This window comes from Neoarius graeffei, chromosome 5, assembly GCF_027579695.1.
Source record: "Neoarius graeffei isolate fNeoGra1 chromosome 5, fNeoGra1.pri, whole genome shotgun sequence".
NCBI lineage: Eukaryota > Metazoa > Chordata > Actinopteri > Siluriformes > Ariidae > Neoarius > Neoarius graeffei.
The window spans coordinates 29,232,799-29,255,608 of NC_083573.1; the positions used below are offsets into that span (position 1 = coordinate 29,232,799).

General features: G+C 42.2%; 1 pseudogene; it reads left to right on the plus strand.

Moving 5' to 3' along the window:
• The first annotated feature begins 15,165 nt into the window (after positions 1 to 15,165).
• On the plus strand, positions 15,166 to 19,319 carry LOC132886229 (uncharacterized protein K02A2.6-like; annotated as a pseudogene).
• Positions 19,320 to 22,810: the final 3,491 nt, after the last annotated feature.

Consider the following 22,810-nt stretch of genomic DNA (forward strand, 5'->3'; position numbering starts at 1 on the left):
TGTCCACTGTCTCTACCTGGGTCCCGTTGATGCAGATGGGTTGGAGGTCCCTCTGCTGCTTCCTGCTGAAGTCCACTATCAGTTCCTTCATTTTGCTGGTGTTGAGTGTGAGGTTGTTCTCCTCACTCCAGTCTGCGAGATATTTAATCTCGGTCCAGTAGGCAGACTCATTGTTATTGGAGATGAGGCCCACAACTGTATCATCAGCAAACTTAATGATGGTGTTGGAGTCTGAAGTGGCCATACAGTCATGAGTGTGCAGGGAGTACAGCAAAGGGCTCAGAACCCATTCTTGGGGTGAAGTGTTGAGGGTGAGGGGAGATGAAGTGTGGCGGCCTACACATACCACCTGTGGTCTGCCTGTAAGGAAGCTGTGGATCCACTGGCACAATGAGGGGTGCAGGTTGAGATCACACAGTTTTTGGACCAGCCTAGAGGGGATTATGGTGTTAAACGCTGAGCTGTAGCCAATGAACAGCAGTCTAGCGTAGGATCCCTTCTTGGTGTCCAGATAAGCCAAGGTAGTGTGAAGTAGGTGAGAAATGGCGTCATCTGTGGATCTATGAATAGTATTGTCAATGGTGTCAGAAGCTGCACTAAGGTAAAGCAACAAACAAGGAGTCACAGCCCTGATCAGAGGCCAATAGTAGGTTATTTATTACTTTAATCAGAGTGTTCTTTGTGCTATGATAAGGTGTAAATCAGTGTGATTTACACTGATATATTTCACGAAGCTCTTCTGTTTTCTGATGGTGGGGGTCGATATAATGATGTGTTAAGACAATAGAGCAGTTCCTGTGCATAGCTTGCTTCAACATAATGTTAGCGGGTCCAGCACTTGCAAGAAAAAATTGAAGCACCTTCACAGTTCCCTCAAGCTGTGTGATAAAATTTGGGCCAGGGGCATCAAAAGACTTGGAACGTTGTAGAATGCTCAAAAAACACTTCACCGGTAAACAGGTTAATTGGTAACAGGTGATAGTATCATGAGTGTATGAAAGGGGCATCCTCCAAAGGCTCAGTTGTTCTTAAACAAGGACGTGGGTTTGAGGGAATTTAGGGATTTCACCAACAATCCATATCATCAAACGATTCAGAGAATCAGGAGAAATCTCAGCACGTAAGTGGTGAGGCCTAAAACCAACACTGAACACCCATGACATTCAATTCCTCCGGCAGCACTGCATTAAAAAACAACATGATTATATAAAAACACTATTAAAACTTGGGCCTGGGAACACTTCACAAAAATGTTGTCGATAAGCACAGTTTATCACTGCATCTATAAATGCAAGTAAGCCGTATATCAACAAGCAGTCATTTTGCCGACTTCTCTGGGCCTGAACTCATCTGAGATGGACTGACACAAAGTGGAAAAGTGTGCTGTAGTCTGAGGAATCCACGGTTCAAATTGTTTTTGGAAATCATGGATGTTGTGTCCTCCAGGCTAAAGTGGTAAAGGACCATTCAGATTGTTACTAGCACAAAGTTCAAAAGTGTCCTTTTCAGGGACATATTCCAATAAGACAATGCCAACTCACATTCTACATGTGTTACAACAGCTTCATAGTAAAAGAGTGTGGGTACTAGACTCAGGGGTGAAAGTAAGCCGGTCCTGGCCAGTCTGGCGTACCACTAAAAGACTTGGCTGTACCGGAAAGAAAAATATACTGTCTCTGAAAAAAATGCACTTTCCGCATAACAACACACCTGCTAATGTCAATTTACCAAAAGCAACACGTTTTCCTCAATATACATTGCATATAACTCGTTCTGACCTGTCTCTGAATTATGTCTGAAGTGAAATCCTTCCGTGTTTCACTCGACAGACAACGTCTGAGATAGTGCGCGTAGCCCACTGCTTAACCATCTTGCGCCAATGTGCACAGCTGGTATCAAAAGTGTTTTAGTAGACAGAATGTCCAAAATGTAAAGTTAGTTTTCAACTGTTCAGCTAAAAAAATTTTATTAAAACGATTGTGTTGTTGAAATGTTTGCAATTTATTTATAATCAAAAACTGATACAGGTGGATGAAAGAGTGATAGTGTGATAAAAAAGTACTATACTAGTACAACCCCGATTCCAAAAAAGTTGGGTCAAAGTACAAATTGTAAATAAAAATGGATTGCAATAATTTACAAATCTCAAAAACTGATATTGTATTCACAGTAGAACATAGACAACATATCAAAATGTCGAAAGTGAGACATTTTGAAATTTCATGCCAAATATTGGCTCATTTGAAATTTCATGACAGCAACACATCTCAAAAAAGTTGGGACAGGGGCAATAAGAGGCTGGAAAAGTTAAAGGTACAAAAAAGGAACAGCTGGAGGACCAAATTGCAACTCGTTAGGTCAACTGGCAATAGGTCATTAACATGACTGAGTATAAAAAGAGCATCTTGGAGTGGCAGCGGCTCTCAGAAGTAAAGATGGGAAGAGGATCACCAATCCCCCTAATTCTGCACCGACAAATAGTGGAGCAATATCAGAAAGGAGTTCGACAGTGTAAAATTGCAAAGAGTTTGGACATATCATTATCTACAGTGCATAATATCATCAAAAGATTCAGAGAATCTGGAAGAATCTCTGTGCATAAGGGTCAAGGCCGGAAAACCATACTGGGTGCCCGTGATCTTCAGGCCCTTAGATGGCACTGCATCACATACAGGCATGCTTCTGTATTGGAAATCACAAAATGGGCTCAGGAATATTTCCAGAGAACATTATCTGTGAACACAATTCACCGTGCCATCCACCGTTGCCAGCTAAAACTCTATAGTTCAAAGAAGAAGCCGTATCTAAACCTGATCCAGAAGCGCAGACGTCTTCTCTGGGCCAAGGCTCATTTAAAATGGACTGTGGCAAAGTGGAAAACTGTTCTGTGCTCAGACGAATCAAAATTTGAAGTTCTTTATGAAAATCAGGGACGCCGTGTCATTCGGACTAAAGAGGAGAAGGACGAACCAAGTTGTTATCAGTGCTCAGTTCAGAAGCCTGCATTTCTGATGGTATGGGGTTGCATTAGTGCGTGTGGCATGGGCAGCTTACACATCTGGAAAGACACCATCAATGCTGAAAGGTATATCCAGGTTCTAGAGCAACATATGCTCCCATCCAGACGACGTCTCTTTCAGGGAAGACCTTGCATTTTCCAACATGACAATGCCAAACCACATACTGCATCAATTACAGCATCATGGCTGCATAGAAGAAGGGTCCGGTACTGAACTGGCCAGCCTGCAGTCCAGATCTTTCACCCATAGAAAACATTTGGGGCATCATAAAACGGAAGATACGACAAAAAAGACCTAAGACAGTTGAGCAACTAGAATCCTACATTAGACAAGAATGGGTTAACATTCCTATCCCTAAACTTGAGCAACTTGTCTCCTCAGTCCCCAGACGTTTACAGACTGTTGTAAAGAGAAAAGGGGATGTGTCACAGTAGTAAACATGGCCTTGTCCCAACTTTTTTGAGATGTGTTGTTGTCATGAAATTTAAAATCACCTAATTTCTCTTTAAATGATACATTTTCTCAGTTTAAACATTTGCTATGTCATCTATGTTCTATTCTGAATAAAATATGGAATTTTGAAACTTCCACATCATTGCATTCCATTTTTATTTACAATTTGTACTTTGTCCCAACTTTTTTGAAATCGGGGTTGTACTACTGAGTGATAAGTCCTAGTCACTAGTGAATGCTTGATAAGTAGACAATAATAAATAATTAGGTGTATTTTTCAGCGCGCGCTGCGCACGCGCACTATGACTCAAAATAATAGTACCGGCAAGAAATAAAAGTTACTTTCATCCCTGACTAGACTGGTCTGTCTGCAGTCCATATCTGTCTCCCATCGAAAATGCATGTCGGAGACCAAAGATTGCTGAGCAACTGAAGTCGTACATCAAGCAAGAATGGGAAAGAATTTCCCAAGTAGTTTCAAGTGACAAGTAGTGACAAGTAGTGTCCTCAGTTCCCAAATGCTTAGTGAGAATTGCTAAAAGGAAAGGTAATGTAACACAGTGGTAAACATCCCCCTGTCCCAACTTTTTTGGAACATGTTGCAGGCATCACATTCAGAATTAGTGTATATTTACAAAAAAACAATAAAGTTTATCAGTTTGAACATTAAATATCTTTGATATTTGATTGAATATAAGTCAAGTGTATTTGCATAGCGCTTTTAACAATAAACATTGTCGCAAAGCAGCTTTACAGAATTTGAACGACTTAAAATATGAGCTAATTTTATTCCTAATCTATCCCCAATGAGCACGCCTGTGGCGACGGTGGCAAGGAAAAACTCCTTCAGACAACATGAGGAAGAAACCTCGAGAGGAACCAGACTCTAAAGGGAACCCATCCCCATCCGGGCAACAACAGATAACATGACTATAACATTAACAGTCCTAACATAAAGTCAGCTTCGTTGATGCTATAAACCCCCCACCGACGGAAACCCGAGCGCAAAACCGTTCACGACAACTGTAGTCCCAAAGTCAGCAAGTCGTCTGCAGTCCTAAAGTCAGCAAGTCAACTGCAGTCCCCAGCCACAAAACACCACTGCAAGAGTCCAGAGCGTCCTCCAGGCACGACCCCCAACTGTCCACATGGGGCCGCTCTCCACAGGAGCGATGCGATGAGACTCCAACCAGACACAGGGCACCAGGATGGATCAGGCAAGTCCGAGGAGCAGAAGAGGTCAGCATCTCGATTCCAGGACCGACATGTAACTCAGAGGGACAGATTTGGGGGGGAGAAAACACAGGTTGTTAGGTATGCCCAATCGGTCAAAAAGGATTTGCAAATCATTACATTCTGTTTTATTTACACTCATATAATGCATCCCAACTTTTTTGGAATTGGGGCTCTATATCACTTGACTGAAATCTTGAGGAATTACATTTTAGAAATTTGTAATATTTTAACATATTTCTAATGACCTTACAATGCAATATATATAATCCAAATTAAATTCTTATTACTATTAAATTACGGGGCGGCACGGTGGTGTAGTGGTTAGCGCTGTCGCCTCACAGCAAGAAGGTCCTGGGTTCGAGCCCCGGGGCCGGCGAGGGCCTTTCTGTGTGGAGTTTGCATGTTCTCCCCGTGTCCGCGTGGGTTTCCTCCGGGTGCTCCGGTTTCCCCCACAATCCAAAGACATGCAGGTTAGGTTAACTGGTGACTCTAAATTGACCGTAGGTGTGAATGTGAGTGTGAATGGTTGTCTGTGTCTATGTGTCAGCCCTGTGATGACCTGGCGACTTGTCCAGGGTGTACCCCGCCTTTCGCCCGTAGTCAGCTGGGATAGGCTCCAGCTTGCCTGCGACCCTGTAGAAGGATAGAGCGGCTAGAGATAATGAGATGAGATGAGATTAAATTACAGTGTGTAAGCATATACATAGCTGCCAATATCCAGAGATTGGAATCAGTAACATACAGGCCAAAGGCCTGTGATGAGTGCCAGAGGTGCTCAAGGGGGTTAGCACAAGAGGGGGCAACGGCCCTTCTCATTGGTGGGGGTCTGGGGGGCCTCCCCCAGAAAATTTTGAAAAAATAAGACCCCAATTTCTTGCATTTCCTGCATTTTAAAACAAAAATATTGCGTCTGAGCAGCTTCAATAAAGTTGAAAAAAAATTAGGATTTCTGTAGTGTTTAGACAACAGTAACACCATGAAAAGGATGGTACAAGTGAATAATTTTGGGTTTATCTTTCCAAATTGTTTCTAGAATATTCCACTGATCTCTCAAGGTAGAATAAGAAGGAAACCCACAACACAAGTCTGTTTTTTGGCCAACTAAAGGTGATATAGCGTATTGTCAATATTCAACAACAGTGCACCAAAATTCTACTGGTAATGTTTGGCCATTCCAAAACATTAACTTTATTCTTCTTTAACCATTCTTTGGTAGAACGACTTGTGTGCTTCGGGTCGTTGTCTTGCTGCATGACTCACCTTCTCTTGAGATTCAGTTCATGGACAGATGTCCTGACATTTTCCTTTAGAATTTGCTGGTATAATTCAGAATTCATTGTTCCATCAATGATGGCAAGCCGTCCTGGCCCAGATGCAGCAAAACAGGCCCAAACCATGATAATACCACCATCATGTTTCACAGATGGGATCAGGTTCTTATGCTGGAATGCAGTGTTTTCCTTTCTCCAAACATAACGCTTCTCATTTAAACCAAAAAGTTCTATTTTGGTCTCATCCATCCACAAAACATTTTTCCAATAGCCTTCTGGCTTGTGCACGTGATCTTTAGCAAACTGCAGACGAGCAGCAATGTTCTTTTTGGAGAGCAGTGGCTTTCTCCTTGCAACCCTGCCATGCACACCATTGTTGTTCAGTGTTCTCCTGATGGTGGACTCATGAACATTAACATTAGCCAATGTAAGAGAGGCCTTCAGTTGCTTAGAAGTTACCCTGGGGTCCTTTGTGGCCTTGCCGACTATTACACACCTTGCTCTTGGAGTGATCTTTGTTGGTGGACCACTCCTGGGGAGGGTAACAATGGTCTTGAATTTCCTCCATTTGTACACAATCTGTCTGACTGTGGATTGGTGGAGTCCAAACTCTTTAGAGATGGTTTTGTAACCTTTTCCAGCCTGATGAGCATCAGCAATGCTTTTTCTGAGGTCCTCAGAAATCTCCTTTGTTCGTGCCATGATACACTTCCACAAACATGTGTTGTGAAGATCAGACTTTGATAGATCCCTGTTCTTTAAATAAAACAGGGTGCCCACTCACACCTGATTGTCATCCCATTGATTGAAAACACCTGACTCTAATTTCACCTTCAAATAAACTGCTAAATCCTAGAGGTTCACATACTTTTGTCACTCACAGATATATAATATTGGATCGTTTTCCTCAATAAATAAATGACCAAGTATAATATTTTTGTCTCATTTGTTTAACTGGGTTCTCTTTATCTACTTTTAGGACTTGTGTGAAAATCTGATGATGTTTTAGATCATATTTATGGAGAAATATAGAAAATTCTAAAGGGTTCACAAACTTTCAAGCACCACTGTAAACTTAAACACTGAGACTGTGTCTGATTCCCAAACACTACTTGGAAGGCTGTTCCATAACTGTGGGGCTTTGTAAAAAAAGGCTCTGCCCCCTGATGTAGCCTTCACTATACGAGGTACCAGCAGACAGCCTGCGCCTTTTGATCCAAGTAGGCGTGGTGGGTCAGAGAGGAGCAGAAGTTCACTCAGGTACTGTGGTGCGAGACCATTTAGTGCTTTAAAGGTCAATAGTAGTACTTTATAATCAATACGAAATTTGATTGGGAGCCAATGCAGTGTGGATAAGACAGGGGTGATGTGGTCATATTTTCTAGTTCTAGTAAGGACTCTTGCTGCTGCATTTTGAACTAACTGGAGCTTGTTTATGCACTTATTGGAACATCCAGACAGTAAGGCATTACAGTAATCCAACCTGGAGGTAACGAAAGTATGAACTATTTTTTCCGCGTCACGTAGTGACATTAAATTTCTTACCTTAGCAATATTTCTGAGATGGAAGAAAGCTATCCAGGTAATGTTATCAATGTGAGTTTCGAATGAAAGACTGGGGTCAATAATCACTCCAAGGTCTTTTACTGCTGCACGTGAAGAAACAGAAAGGCCATCCAGAGTTACTGTGTAATCAGAAAACTTACTTCTAGCTGCATGTGGTCCTAGTACAAGTACTTCAGTCTTGCCAGAGTTAAGCAGAAGGAAGTTAATAAGCATCCAGTGTCTTATGTCCTTCACACATTCCTCAATTCTGTTAAGCTGGTGTCTCTCATCAGGTTTTGCAGAAACGTACAACTGTGTCATCAGCATAACAGTGGAAACTAATACAATGTTTACGAATAATATCACCCAGAGGTAACATATATAAAGAAAAAAGCAGTGGACCCAAGACAGAACCTTGTGGAACACCAAACTTTACCTCAGTTTGTCTAGAAAAATCACCATTTACATCAACATACTGATAGCGATCAGTTAAATAAGACCTGAGCCAGGAGAGGGCCATTCCCTTAACTCCCACAACATTTTCTAGTCTATCCAGAAGAATGGAATGATCAATGGAATCAAATACTGCACTAAGGTCAAGCCTTGTTCACTGGGAGAACATTTTAGTTGCTCATTTCATACAGTCGTGTGCATTTTTATCCCGTAAAGTCATGCGTGTGCAAACCTGGATTACTTCATGCTTGTTCCCCGTGATGTTTTATTAATGTGTTTAATTTTGTGTTGCATCATTTTCAACTGTTGTTTCAACAGCGTGTAAATGAGCTGATGCACTCGCTGCTCTTTAAAGCTTGTCCTGGATTTTATGACTAATATCTCCTCAGCCTGACACAGAGACAGGAATTAAGGGTTTGAGAATCATGACCACACATCTGGCAGATGCTACTGTATGTGTGTGTTTACACCTGTCTGGCATGCTATCAGTTGCATGTGTCTACAGATTGAGTTGTGTTGTTGGCAAAACTAGGAACTGAAGCCACAACAGCTCTGGGGATCTGAAAAAATAATAATAATAAAAAACCTGATAAGATCAGTGGAAATGCCTGCTGTCTGTGTACAGAGCGATAAAACTAGCTTCCAGGGAAAATAAAAGGAAAATGCCAAATGCTGCACTAAGCTCAAGCAACACAAGTAGCGAGACACAGCCCTGATCAGATGCCAACAGTAGGTTGTTTACTACTTTAACCAAAGCTGTCTCTGTGCTATGATTAGGTTTAAATCCTGACCAATACATTTCATGGATGTTATTCCTATGTAAATATGAACATAACTGCTGTGCCACAGCTTTTTCAAGGATCTTGGAGATAAAGGGGAGGTTTGATATTGGCCGATAATTGGACAGCTGACATAGCCTGGCTAATGTGACTTCAAAGCTCTCCGAGCATTTAGTCTGGCCAAGCTATTAAGCCAAACCGTTTCCCAGAGCCCGTGGTTGACCCGTCTCCCTGAAATGCCTCAGTTTGCTACTGGTCGAAGCCAGAAAAGGCTGTGACAAAGCTTAAACCAATCACATCACTCTTTCCTCTGACGTATGTGACGCGACGGGCTAACTGGTAGATTAAACTCTTACCAAAGCCGGTCGGGAGCAAGGCGAAAGTAGAGCCCTGCACTCCTGCGGGAGTCCCGTGGGACTCACGGGACCCGCCGCAAAGCAGTGCGGCGCGGGACAAATTTTGAAAGCTCATTGTGGGCGTGGGCGGGACCGGAAGTGCACATATGCGTGCGCGGGCTGGAGCACACATATGCGGCGCGGGTGGGAGCGGTGACAAGCTGCAGTCCCGCTAACTAAAAACGTGCTTGAAATAAAGTTTATAAATTATTAAGTTATGTCTATCATATATAATTTGTGCTGGATATTTTATTTGGCATTAATAAAAACATTTTAAGATGCCTAAATTTGCAGAGAAAGTCAGATTGCCAGATTGAGTGAGAAATGGCATCTTAAACTTGCCATTGGTCACCCTAAGGGGAAATTCTTTGATCACTCTCATGACTCGCAGTTCACACCCAGCTAGCAAGAGAACCATGAGTGAATTGACTTACTTGTTGCGTTAGTCTACAACTTTAATCAGAGAGACAGGTTACATAGTGATGGTAGGCTTGACTCAATGCTATCCCAGAAATCCTTCCTGTAATATGCAAATTTGGCTGTCCAATCAGAGGCGGTCAAATTTGCATATTACAGGAAGGATTTCTGGGATAGCATTGAGTCAAGCCTACCGTCACTGTGTAACATGTCTCTCTGATTAAAGTTGTAGACTAATGCAAGCAGTAAATCAATTCACTTCTTTTACTAGCTCTGCTTTGCAATAAAAAAAAAAAAAAACACATTGGTACAAAGCAAGCCCATTCACTTTTTTATGCTGATGGGCAATTCCATGTAAATGTCAACCTCACCATGCAAAAATAAAGCAACATGTAATACATCAAAACCACTCCCAGAGATATCACCTAGGCCTGTATTTTACAGATGTGAATAAGTTGAACCAATTTGTCACAAGAATTGTTCCCTTTGCCTTAATATGTCAGTCTTTCTTTCTTATAATGTAAAACCCAAGCTAAAATCAACTTTGATCATGTACAATTCTATATTATTGCCACAAGCCACAGAAATGTATGCTAAAATCCACAAAACAGCAAAACAATAGCCATCCTAAATATTATTTAAGAACTTTGATAGTTTTAGCTGATATTTAGAGAGTTTTTCAAAGGGTTATGGTGGTTAAATTGCTGATTTTCTAAACGTATGCCATGTCTATTTCAGACGCGTCACATCCATAACCGAATTTCGTCACATCCATAACGCTGACTTTTCCTTCCGAAACTCTGCATGAAATACAAAATATTTTAAACAAAGATTTTTTAATATTCACCTTGGACCCCTCTATCAAATGGATATCTCCATTTCGACATTAGGTTTACAATTTCACAGAGTTTGATAAAAATGTACAGTCACCCAAGAAAAGTGATACTTTTTCTGTCACATCCATAATGCATCTTTTATTGGCGTTTTCTGGCATGCCCTAGATGTACTATGGGAATTGTTCTTGTTCTATCACTTCTCCAGTATGGTACAGCCTTAAAATATGCAACACCTGTTTAAATACTGGGAGACAATAAAACATGCACTGGGTCATTTGTTGCCATTTTGAGTTCAAGTGTCACGTCCATAACGCTGGAATTGCTCTGATCAGAGAATTACAATGGTTGCTCATGTGATAAAAATGTGTGATTTGTGATTAAATATTTTAATTGTTTGACAGCACTAATTATTATTATTAGAGATACTACATGCTGAATTCAGAAACAAGGTAAACAATAACAAATGTGAGCTGTAGATATTTACGCTCAAATCCACTCAAAGTAGGGGGCGGGGCACCATCACGCTGTGTCAAGACAAGAACTTTCCTGAGAAATAATGCGAACGTCTGCATCATGCGGGATTTGCGGGCGGGAGCGGGACTGAAAATCATAATTTTTTTGTGGGCGGGAGTGGGACTGCACAATGCGGGCGCGGGCGGGACTGAAAAATCCAACCCGCGCAGACCTCTAGGCGAAAGCGTCCTTCCTTTCAATAAATACCTCCAGGGCTGCTCTTTGCTCCGTTTTCAATGAGAACTTCCCGTTGAATGTTTTCAATACAGCATCCACCGCTGTGTTAAAGGTCTGCCGCTGCTCCATGTTCGTGATGTGAATGAAGCGCTTCCGGCATAGATTCTGTAAACAATCTATGGCTTCCGGTCGCAGTTCTACTACGTCACTGCCTTGAACACGCCTCTACCCAGGGCCGTTGGAGATGCTCAAAGTTGATTGGTTCCTGATTTTTCGGGAGCTTGGAAATGCTGTAGATAGCCTGCCTGGCCAGACTAAGCTCGGAACAGGCCCTCGTGTTGCGTCACGCTTAGGATGGGTGGGCCCAGGCTACAGCTGACAGGGATCAAGGTCAGCTTTTTTAATCAGGGGTTTGATAACTGCTAGTTTAAAGGATTTGGGTACATAGACAATCGTAGGAGAAGAATTTATTATTTTTAGAAGCGGTTCAATTACTTCAGGTATTATCTGCTTGAATAGACATGTAGGTAAGGGATCTAGTACACAAGTTGAGGCTTTTGATGCCGAGATTAATGAAAGTAATTCAGTTCCTTTTAGGGGAGTAAAACATTCTAATTGATTATCTGATACAGTTATATTGTTAACTACACGGTCACTTACATTGTCTGACCTTAAATTAGTAGTTTGAATTTTTTGTCGGATATTCTCAATTTTGTCATTAAAAAAATTAATGAAATCGTTGCTACTACATACAGGTATGCATGTGTCTATAGTGGACTTATTCCTGGTTAATTTTGCTACAGTATTAAATAGGAATCTAGGATTATTTTTGTTATCTTCTATTAGGGAGGAGAGATATGTTGATCTCGCAGCACAAAGAGCTTTTCTATACTTCAGGAAGCTCTCCTTCCAAGCTAATTTGAACACTAGCAATTTTGTTTGACGCCATTTATGTTCCAATTTTCGAGTGGTCTGTTTTAATGTGCGAGTGCCATCATTATACCAGGGTGCTAATTTTTTGTCTCTGACCATTTTCCTTTAAAGAGGAGCTACATTATCTAAGGTATGGCGGAATGTTGACTCTAAGCATTCAGTTGCCTGATCAAGTTCTGTAGGGGCTGACAGTGACCCAATCAAAGTTGATAACTCTGGGAGATCATTTATAAAGCTCTGTGCGGTAGTTGACGTGAATGTACATTTAATACAGTAGCGTAGTGAGGTGCATATATTATTACTCAGACGTAGTTTGAATGAGATGAGATAATGATCTGAGATAACTTCAGACTGTGGAAGAATTTTTTTTTAGAAAGATTAATAATTAACGCCAACACTCGCGGGAAAAAAAGGACTCGTCGCAAACAACTCAGGAACCAGGAAGTGCATAGCACAGAATGTGCTACTAAGGAGAGAAGCTTGTGGAGTTGGAAATCCCCATCTCTGAACTGCTGATTTCAGAATGATATTGTCTACGTTTAACCCAAATGTTAGTATTAGATTGAGGGTGTGACCACCATTATGGGCCGGTCCTATGACATTCTGATTAATCCCTACTGAATCTAAAATGGACACAAATGCTGTTTTTAAAGGGTCTTTTGGGTTATCGAAATGGACACAAACGCTGTTTTTAAAGGGTCTTTTGGGTTATCGAAGTGAATATTAAAATCTCCGACAACTAAAGCTTTGTCTAAGGAAATAACCAGATCTGAGATAAAATCTGCAAATTCAGAAAGAAACTCAGAATATGGCCCCGGGGGCCTGTAAATAATAAGCAATGGAATTAACTGGGTAGACTTATTTTTCGAGGCTACATACATTATGAGTATGAAGAACTTTAAATGTATTAAATTTATAACCAGGTTTTTGTGTTACACCTAGATAATCGTTATAAATAACTGCAACGCCTCCTCCTCTGCCAGTTAGACGAGACTGGTGTATATAACTGTATCCAGGAGGACTCGCTTCATTTAATGCTATATATTCATTTGGCTTAATCCATGTTTCAGTTAAACAAAGTACATTAAACTCCTGATCAGTAATGAGTTCATTAACCATTAGCGCTTTAGATGTAAGAGATCTAATATTTAATAGCCCCACCTTTAGATCAAAGGTGCTGGCAGCAGCTGTACAGTCAGTATGATCTAATTTTATATTGATCAGGTTACTGGAACAAACTCTCTGAATATTTCTACCTTTTTGTTTAGCCCGGGGAACAGACACGGTCTCGATGTAGTGGACCCTGAGTGACGACTCTGTGCAGCTAGCAGACAGTCGATTTAGCCTGTTCGACTGCTCCCTGGCCTTGGCTCTGGATTGTCAGAAATTAACTAGGCCTGTTCTGAGACTATGACCTATGCTGCAGGAAATGAGAGCAGCACCTTCCCGAGTGGGATGGATACCGTCCCGCCCTAACAGGCCAGCAGTGCCCTCAAAATTAGCCCAATTATCTATAAAGCCCACACTGTTTTCAGAGCACCACCTGGACAGCCAGCAGTTCAGCGACCATAACCTGCTGTAAGCTATATCGCCACGCCACATTGGGATGGGGCCAGAGCATACTACAGCATCGGACATCGCCTTCGCTAATTTAAACACCTCTACAAAGTTACTCTTAGTAACCTCAGACTGACGAAGGCATATATCATTAGCTCCTGCATGGATAACTATCTTTTACCCCTTTTCCACTAAATCAGTTCCAGGGCTGGTTCGGGGCCAGTGCTGGTGCTGGTTCACAACTCGTTCAACTTGCAAACCAGCTGAGAACCAGTTTGCTTTTCCATAGTTTGGGGTGCCACGTCATTACGTCACTGTATACGTCAGTTACGTCGCTGTGTTTGCATAAACCTTGGCGCGAACATCGAAGCAACAACAACACAGAGAAGAAGAAGAACCAGCAGCAACAACAACAACAATAATGGATGACTGCTGCTTTACTGCATCCATGATATCTCGTCGCTTATTTAAAAATGGCGCCCTCTCGCGGTCTTGCTATTGTTGTTGGTCTTAACAACTCCGCCCCCCCGCTGACGTAAGCAGTTCTTTCCTCTAGCCCAGCAAAGAGCTGGTGCGACCCTGGAACCGGTTTTTCTGGCCCAGAGCCAGTTCTTTGTCAGTGGAAACAGAAAACCTGGTTCCAATCTAAGCACTGGCCCCGAACCAGCCCTGGAACTGATTTGGTGGAAAAGGGCTATTTGAGAACCTGTGCTTGCCTAGGACCCTAAGATTACCTGCTATGTCCGGCGCCATGGCTCCCGGTATACACCTGACTAAAGCTGCTGGTGCCCCTAAAGGCTGAGCTAATTTCACGTGCCATATGATAGAGTCCCCTATAACCAGAGCTCTTTCAGGTTTCTCAACGGGTGCATCACTAAGGAGAGCAAACCTGTTTGACACGTGACATGGAGAGGAGTGGTGCTCCCATGGGCGAGCCTCAGCGGTAGCTTTGGCACGCACTTCTAGCACTATTATCTTCTCCGTCAGAGAGCTAACTAATCTGCACTTATCACAAATAAAGCTATCGCTAGCGATGGAGGAAGAATGACTAAACATCCTGCAGTCAGCACACTGAACAGGCTGAAGGTGTGCCATGATGAAAAGATTCACGTACCCTTAATCAAAGATCTGTTGATATTAAAGCAGATCTGATGTGGATGGCCTCCACTTGTGGTCTTTACGCAGGAGGAGAAAAAAGAAAAAGAAAGCTTCCGGTCTCGGCGTTCTTCCAAAAAAAGAAAAGAAAAAGGAAAGCGACAGTACAATAAAAATGAAGGTGATATGTAGTAAATGGGATTGTGTTATCAGATATTACCACTAGGTGGAACCATGCCTCCTTAGAGACTAACCTAGGGGACATAGAGTTAGTATAGGGTACAAGTATCAGTAAAAGTCACGTCAGTGTTGCTGTACATGTGATGACAAGTGTTCAGTAAAGTCAAGAGAAACCTACAGTCTTGTGTCCGCGTATCCTTCACTTACAAGGTTAACACATTTGGCGACGAGGATACTGGTGAGCTCGGAAAACGCTGTTAATGGAGAAAACGGCTTGAGAGTTCTACAACGCAGATTCTTAGCTGATGTCGGACGGTGCGGAGCCAGCAGCTCGAGTGGCTGAAGAAGCTCGAGGGGCTAACAACACCAGAGCAGCTAATCCACCAGTCAACAATGCTGAAATGGCTACTTCAATGGTAGGAACTCTTACTGCTTTCGACAGTCAAACACAGACTTGGGAGGAATATTGCGAAGTTTTGGAACACTTCTTTGAAGCGAATAGAATTGCTGACGCAGGAAGAAAGCGGGCGATACTATTGAGCTCAGTTGGTAGCAAGACGTACAGTTTAATGAGAAACTTGTTAAGCCCAGAAAAGCCTGGCGATAAAACATTCGCGCAATTGACCGAGTTGCTTCAGTCACATTATAACCCAAAGCCCAGTGAAATAGTCCAGAGATTCAAGTTTAATTCGAGGACAAGAGCGGCTAATGAGACTGTGTTGGAGTATGTGGCTGTGTTGAGGGAGCTCGCCAAGCATTGTAATTATGGAGACAAGCTGAAAGAGATGCTACACGACAGGCTCGTGTGTGGCATTGCGGATGATCGCATGCAAAGGAGACTGTTGGCGGAGACTGGGCTGACATTCGACAAAGCGTTGGAATTGGCACAATCCATCGAGGCAGCGAACAGGGATGTACGTGACTTGCAAACGAAGGTGTTGGAAAATACAGTAAACAAAAGTGCAACACCACAGACAGTGTATAAAATGAATGTAAGACCTAGATGGTAAAACAAGGGTGGTCCAGTAGCATGTTATCGGTGTGGGGGTGAGCATTTGGCACGGGACTGTCATTTTCTGAACGAAAAGTGCCATGGGTGTGGGAAAAAGGGGCACGTGAAGATGATGTGCAAGTCGGCGCCTCCCAACGACCAGCAGCGACAGGTTAAGGGGGGAGGGGAGAAAGAAAAGGCAACGGCAAAGAAAGAAAAAAGACAGTACACACATCACGTGGAGGAGTCCCCTGATCCACAATCCAGTGAGGAAGAAGTGTTTTCAATGCACAACCTAAAAGACTCTAAAATGACAAAAGTTGACCCCATTACCACACAGACATAAATGGACACAGTGTTGAATTTGAAGTGGATACAGGCTGTAGTGTCACTGTCCTAACAAAGACTGAATATAGCAAATTGTGGACTGCGGGAAATGCACAGGAGCTGCAGAACTGCTCCATGACACTGAAAACATACACAGGCGAACAAGTCGCAACTCTAGGGACAGCCAATGTAACTGTGACACACAAAGACAAAGTGAAACACTTACCAGTAGTCGTGGTAGCAGGTAGCGGACCAAACCTGCTAGGCCGCGCATGGCTCAGGGAGTTAGACATGAACTGTGTATATGTCAATAAGCTAGAACAGCCACAGCTAACTTTGCAAAATGTGCTAACGCAGAACGCAGAGGTATTCAAGGAGGAGCCCGGGACCTGGACAGGCCCACCAGCCAAAATATACATCAAAGAGGATGTGGCGCCAAAGTTCTACAAGCCCAGGCCCGTGCTCTACGCTATGAGGAAGAAAGTTGAAATGGAGTTGGAGAGGCTCACAAAGCAGGGCATAATTGAGCCAGCCAAATTTTCAGAGTGGGCGGCACCAATCGTGCCTGTGTTAAAGCCTGACAATTCTGTGCGCATTTGCGGAGACTACAAGCTCACAGTAAACCTAGTCTCCAAGCTCGAGCAGTATCCAATACCAAAATTGGAGGACTTATTCGAGAAGCTGACGGGAGGTGAGAAGTTCACAAAGCTAGACCTTAGTCATGCTTATCAACAAGTCACGCTCGACGAGGCCTCAAAGCCTTATGTCACGATTAACACACACAAAGGGCTCTTCCAGGTCAATCGCTTGCCGTTCGGAGTGTCCTCCAGTCCAGCCATCTTTCAACGGATGATGGAAGGGTTGGTGGCAGGCATCCCGAACGTGGCAGTGTACCTAGATGACATCCTTTTGACGGGGCGGAGTGACCACGAGCACCTGGAGACATTGAATGAAGTCCTACGGCGGCTAAGAGAGGCAGGTCTTCAACTCAAGCAAAACAAGTGCGCCTTCCTGGAGAGTGAAGCGGAGTTCCTTGGACACACCGTGGACGCCTCGGGGCTCCACCCTCTGCCAAACAAGGTAAAAGCCATACAGCAAGCACCTGCACCAAACAATGTCACAGAGCTGAGGGCCTACTTAGGCCTACTCAACTACTACAACAGATTCTTGCCAAACCTGTCGACATTGTTAGCTCCCTTGCACAAGCTGCTACGAAAAGAGACGCCGTGGCACTGGCATGAGGAGCAGGAGAGAGCATTCGAGGAGTCTAAGAGACTCATGCAGTCGTCTGAAGTGTTAGTGCATTATGACAGCCAGAAGGACTTGATCCTGTCCTGTGATGCGTCGCCCTACGGGGTAGGGGCGGTGTTGTCACATCGCATGCCAGACGGGCAAGAGCGACCAATCGGCTTCATGTCAAGAACACTCACAGCGGCGGAGACAAACTACTCTCAACTAGACAAAGAAGGACTGGCGGTGATGTTTGGCATACAGCGATTTCACAAGTACTTATACGGCAGAAAGTTTGTCATTTGCACAGACCACAAACCTCTACTGTCTCTCTTCAATGAGATGAAAGCAGTGCCTCAAATGGCATCCCCTCACATCCAACGATGGGCCGTGACCTTGAGAGCATACAAGTACAAGATCGTGTATAAGCCAGGTAAACACCACAGCAATGCAGATGCTCTGAGCCGACTCCCTCTACCTCAGTCGTCCAACAAGAGAGAGCAGGAGGAGCGTGTGCTTATGATGGAGGAGGTGACGCTCGTGTCAGTCAAAGAAATGAGCCAGTGGACACGCAAAGACCCAGTGCTGTCACGGGTGTGGCAGTTCATCCAACAAGGTTGGCCATCGCAACATACAAACCCAGCGTTCCAGCCTTATGCGGTGAGAAAAACTGAATTAAGTGTACAAGATGGTTGTGTGTTGTGGGGGTCACGTGTGGTGGTACCTCCACCAGGTCGTGAAGCACTGTTAGGCCAATTACACCATGGTCACCCTGGCATCACCAGAATGAAAGCCTTAGCCCGAAGCTACTTCTGGTGGCCAAAGCTAGATGCTGACATTGAATCAGTAGTGAAGAGATGTAGCACATGCCAAGAACATCGCAACTTACCAGCTGCAGCACCACTTCACCCGTGGGAGTGGCCCAGCAAGCCATGGCAAAGGCTACACATCGATTATGCAGGACCTTTTATGGGTCACATGTTCCTGATCTTAATGGATGCCTATTCCAAATGGATGGACGCTTACCCAGTGCACTCCGCAACCTCAGCAAACTCAATTGAATGTCTGCGGAAAAGTTTCAGCAACCAAGGATTACCTGAGATGATTGTGTCAGATAACGGTTCATGCTTTGTCAGTGCCGAGTTTAAAGACTTCCTCAGCAAGAACGGCATCGAACACATCACCTCAGCACCTTACCATCCTTCCTCAAACGGTTGTGCTGAGCGGGCAGTCCAGACATTTAAATCCATGATGAAGAAGGCAGGTGAAGGCACCATACAAACTAAGGTGTCACGAGTGCTGTTTAGTTACCGCATAACCCCTCAGTCGACCACAGGGCTGTCACCTGCTGAAATGTTACAAGGCAGAAGGTTAAGATCAACATTAGACTTAGGACATCCAGATCTCAGAACCAAAGTGGAACGCAAACAGTCTACACAAAAGAAACATCATGACAAGCACGGATCAGAGAGAAGTTTTCAAGTGGGAGATGCAGTGATCACACGAAACTTCAGTCATGGGCCTAAATGGATTCCTGGTTTCATTACCAAAGTCACAGGACCAGTGTCTTACAAAGTCATGTTAGGAGATGGGACTGTAGTGCGCAGGCATGTGGACCAGACTCTGGCAAGGTCTGACGACAGACACTTTATGGAACCTAAAATTCCTGAAACATCCACAGTGCCTATGTCATGCTCTGATTCAGCTGTTGTTTCGGAGAATCTGGTAGCAGTGGAAAGTAGCTGCACCACGCCAGATGGAGGTCTGCAAGACAACACAACACCACCAGTGTCAAGCATTCCATCCCCAGTTGCAGTAAAGGAAACACCACCCCAACAAACAGCTACACCTGCTCGACGGTCTCAAAGGACTGTATCCAAACCTGCTTATCTCAAGGATTATGTGGAATAATTAAAAAAAAAAAGCATTGATTGTAATTTTGTGTTATGTTTATATTATTTAGTAGGTGTCACTGTAAACAAATGAAGGTGGCTAGTTTTGTAAGGCTGCAGAAGAATTCAGCAATTTCAGTAATTTTTGAGTCATGTGTTTTAAGGGAAAAGTAATAGCTTAAGGGGGGAGGAGTGTAGTAAATGGGATTGTGTTATCAGATATTACCACTAGGTGGAACCATGCCTCCTTAGAGACTAACCTAGGGGACATAGAGTTAGTATAGGGTACAAGTATCAGTCACGTCAGTGTTGCTGTACATGTGATGACAAGTGTTCAGTAAAGTCAAGAGAAACCTACAGTCGTGTGTCCGCGTATCCTTCACTTACAAGGATAACACATGATACTGGAAAATTATTTGTAGAAAATTTTTTAAAAAAAGATTAGTAATTAACGCCAACACTCGCGGGAAAAAAAGGACTCGTCGCAAACAACTCAGGAACCAGGAAGTGCATAGCACAGAATGTGCTACTAAGGTGAGAAGCTTGTGGAGTTGGAAATCCCCATCTCTGAACTGCTGATTTCAGAATGATTCACAATGGCGGCTGTACTCATTTTGAGTACTCATTACTGTACTCATTACTTATTTTTCAAAAAGAGACTGAGTTCATAAGTCTCTTTGGAAAGTGCCAGAAGGTCAGATTGATATTTCATAGAACCTAGTCTTTCCTTTATTTCATCCAGTTTCTCGCACTTATCTTTAAACAGCTTCTTGAACCCTTTTGCCTTGGCTCTTAATGCCTGGCCCTGGGTTTCTCTCTGTGTTCGGGGCTAAAGGCAGATTGATCATCATGGTGTGTGTGTGTGTGTGTGTGTGTGTGTGTGTGTGTGTGTGTGTGTGTGCGCGCAAGTGTGTATTCACTTCTTTGGTCCTAATTTCCCCTTGGGGATTAATAAAGTATCTAAAAAGAACTGAATCTAGAGAGTTACTTTATCTATTCTCAGAGTTTTGAAAATTACTACTTCCTGTGAAAGTCTGAATGATGTTATTGATATGAAAATATTTTTCTGATCCGATGAATAGAATGATAAGATTTAAAGATTGCCTTTACTTCTAAACTTGAAGTGTGCTAAAAGTGAAAGTTAAAGGTTATTACATTTATTTAGATTTTTTAATTTCAGTTTTACTTTCTCTTCTGTCCCTGTTTGTGGCAGTGGGGGTGTAGTCAAGCATTGGGGGTGGGAGGAGGCAGGTTGTACCAGCATGTAACGTATGATTCTCACTGATACCTGCATTAAAAAATCTTCAGTAGGCTATAGTTTCTGTTTAGTATTCAGTTCCTGTTTCAGGCAATCTGAAAGAGCAGCAAAAATACGCTACTAAACATTAAGGTTAAGTCTTATTAAGTATTTATTTGTTTAAAAGATTTTTTTAACTTGTGTATTTATTTATTACTTGAGTGTACTTTATTGTTATAGTTACATACATTTGTTCTAGTTACAGTTATATATACATATTGGATGTTATAAACATCCAAACGTGTTCATATAGGTTTGTAATGACGTTACTGTGTGTCAGCATTAAAGTGTATTACTGATGTCATTTACAGGATACTTGATATTTTCTGAAATTTTCTACAGTGAAGGTGTTGAATAGCAGCAATGGTGAGTGTCTGTGTTCTTGTTGTGTCAACGCTGTTCTGATGGAATTCATCTTGAGTGAACTATTTAATATAACCTATTCTTGACACTCTGAGATATATAGTATATCAGCATAGGCAAATAAGGCAGTGTTTTCTAAATGTTTGTCCTGCTTTGTGTTCTTCATGGTAACACAGACATAGGTCGGTTCTTTGAAACGGGCATTTATTCATAGCTTGCCTCACCGCCAGTCATTCGCGCCGCCAGAACTATGTTTGTAAAGCAGTTCAAAAATGCATCAGTTAGTTGTACAGGATACTGCATGAAATAAACTAAAGTACAAATGCTGCATAGCGTAAATGGAAAATAAAATACATTGGAAAAAAAACAAGCGCTGGCCACTTGTCATGAAAAAGAGGTTCTTAGGTTCCTAAGTCCATAAAAGTGCTTCAAAAGTGTCTTTAGCTGTCTGTCTTGTCTTGTTAGCAATAATGACCTTCAAACAAAAGCCACAGTCTTACGATATGCTCACATTCACTTCTTTTTTTTTTTTTTTTTTTTTTTTACAGTGCAGTATCAAATCAGTCCACCGTAGGTGCACACAAGCAGCGAACACTGGTTCTGGGACAGGAACATAAATGACAACAACAATGAAATAACGCACTTTAACCCTTTGATGCAAAACATGGGTCAAAAGTGACCCGGCTGAGTTATCATCTTCTATATCTTTGCAATAAATTAATTCCATCATTCAGTATTCAAGGTATTCCTCAATTAACTTGTTTTTGATCATCATACATTCGTATTTTTTTTCCTTTCTTACTTTTTGAATAAAAACCCTTTTTGTATCACTACCCTTCTAATGCACAACATGGGTCAAAAACGACCTGCATTCATTTTCCAGGTTATTTCATGTATGGCTGAGTGTTTCTATGATATACTTTTGAAATAAATTCATTTTGTCATTTACTTGCAGTAAATATCTTGTTTTTGTTTAACACAAATCATGATTTTTATTTTTCCTTTCTTAATTTATGAACAAGCACAGCTTTTGTAATTCTACATCAAGTTTACACACATGGGTCAGAAACGACCCGCATGCATTTACTACAGCGTTTGGTGGGAACTGTGAATTGTGCTTGTGTCAGACATTTCACAGCTCAGCACAGCGCCCTTTGCCCATCTCATACATGGAAGTAATGTTTTTCAATTGTTCTAACATTACCTTAGACAAAAATTGATTATGTTTAGGTTACCTTGAGAGTGAGTAGATTACTTGTCAGAAAGTTACAAGTAATTACTATTAGCTACCGAGCTGTTGACATATTCTACTTTAGTTAGCTAATTTTATTGTAGTTGGCTTAGCTAACTACATAGTTAATAAATAAATAACTGGCCCCATTCACTGCTAAAGTAATTACTTGAAACAAATTATTATTATAGTATTAAGACATTTAATTTTAAATCACGCTTGGATGACCCATGTGTAGTAATATAAGTATTTTTGGTCATAAAGTAGGAAAGAAAAAATTAAATTAATGATTTGTGGTAATTAAAAACAAGATATTTAAAAAATACTTGGAATATTCAATCATAAAATAGATTTCAAAAGATAGAGCAAAGAAAAACTCAGTCAGCATGAAATAACCTGGAAAATGAATGCGGGTCATTTTTGACCCATGTTGTGCATTAGAAGGGGTGTGCATATGTTTCGCATCAAAGGGTTAAACTGTTAATTCAATATATTATTTATCCTATGACGCATGTCCAGTAGGATCATGAAGATGTTCAACACTTATTGGCCTGTTGATTACAGCTATTATTTCATAAAGAAATGTCCTCAGAGTTGTTAAGCATGACACTTAGGATGC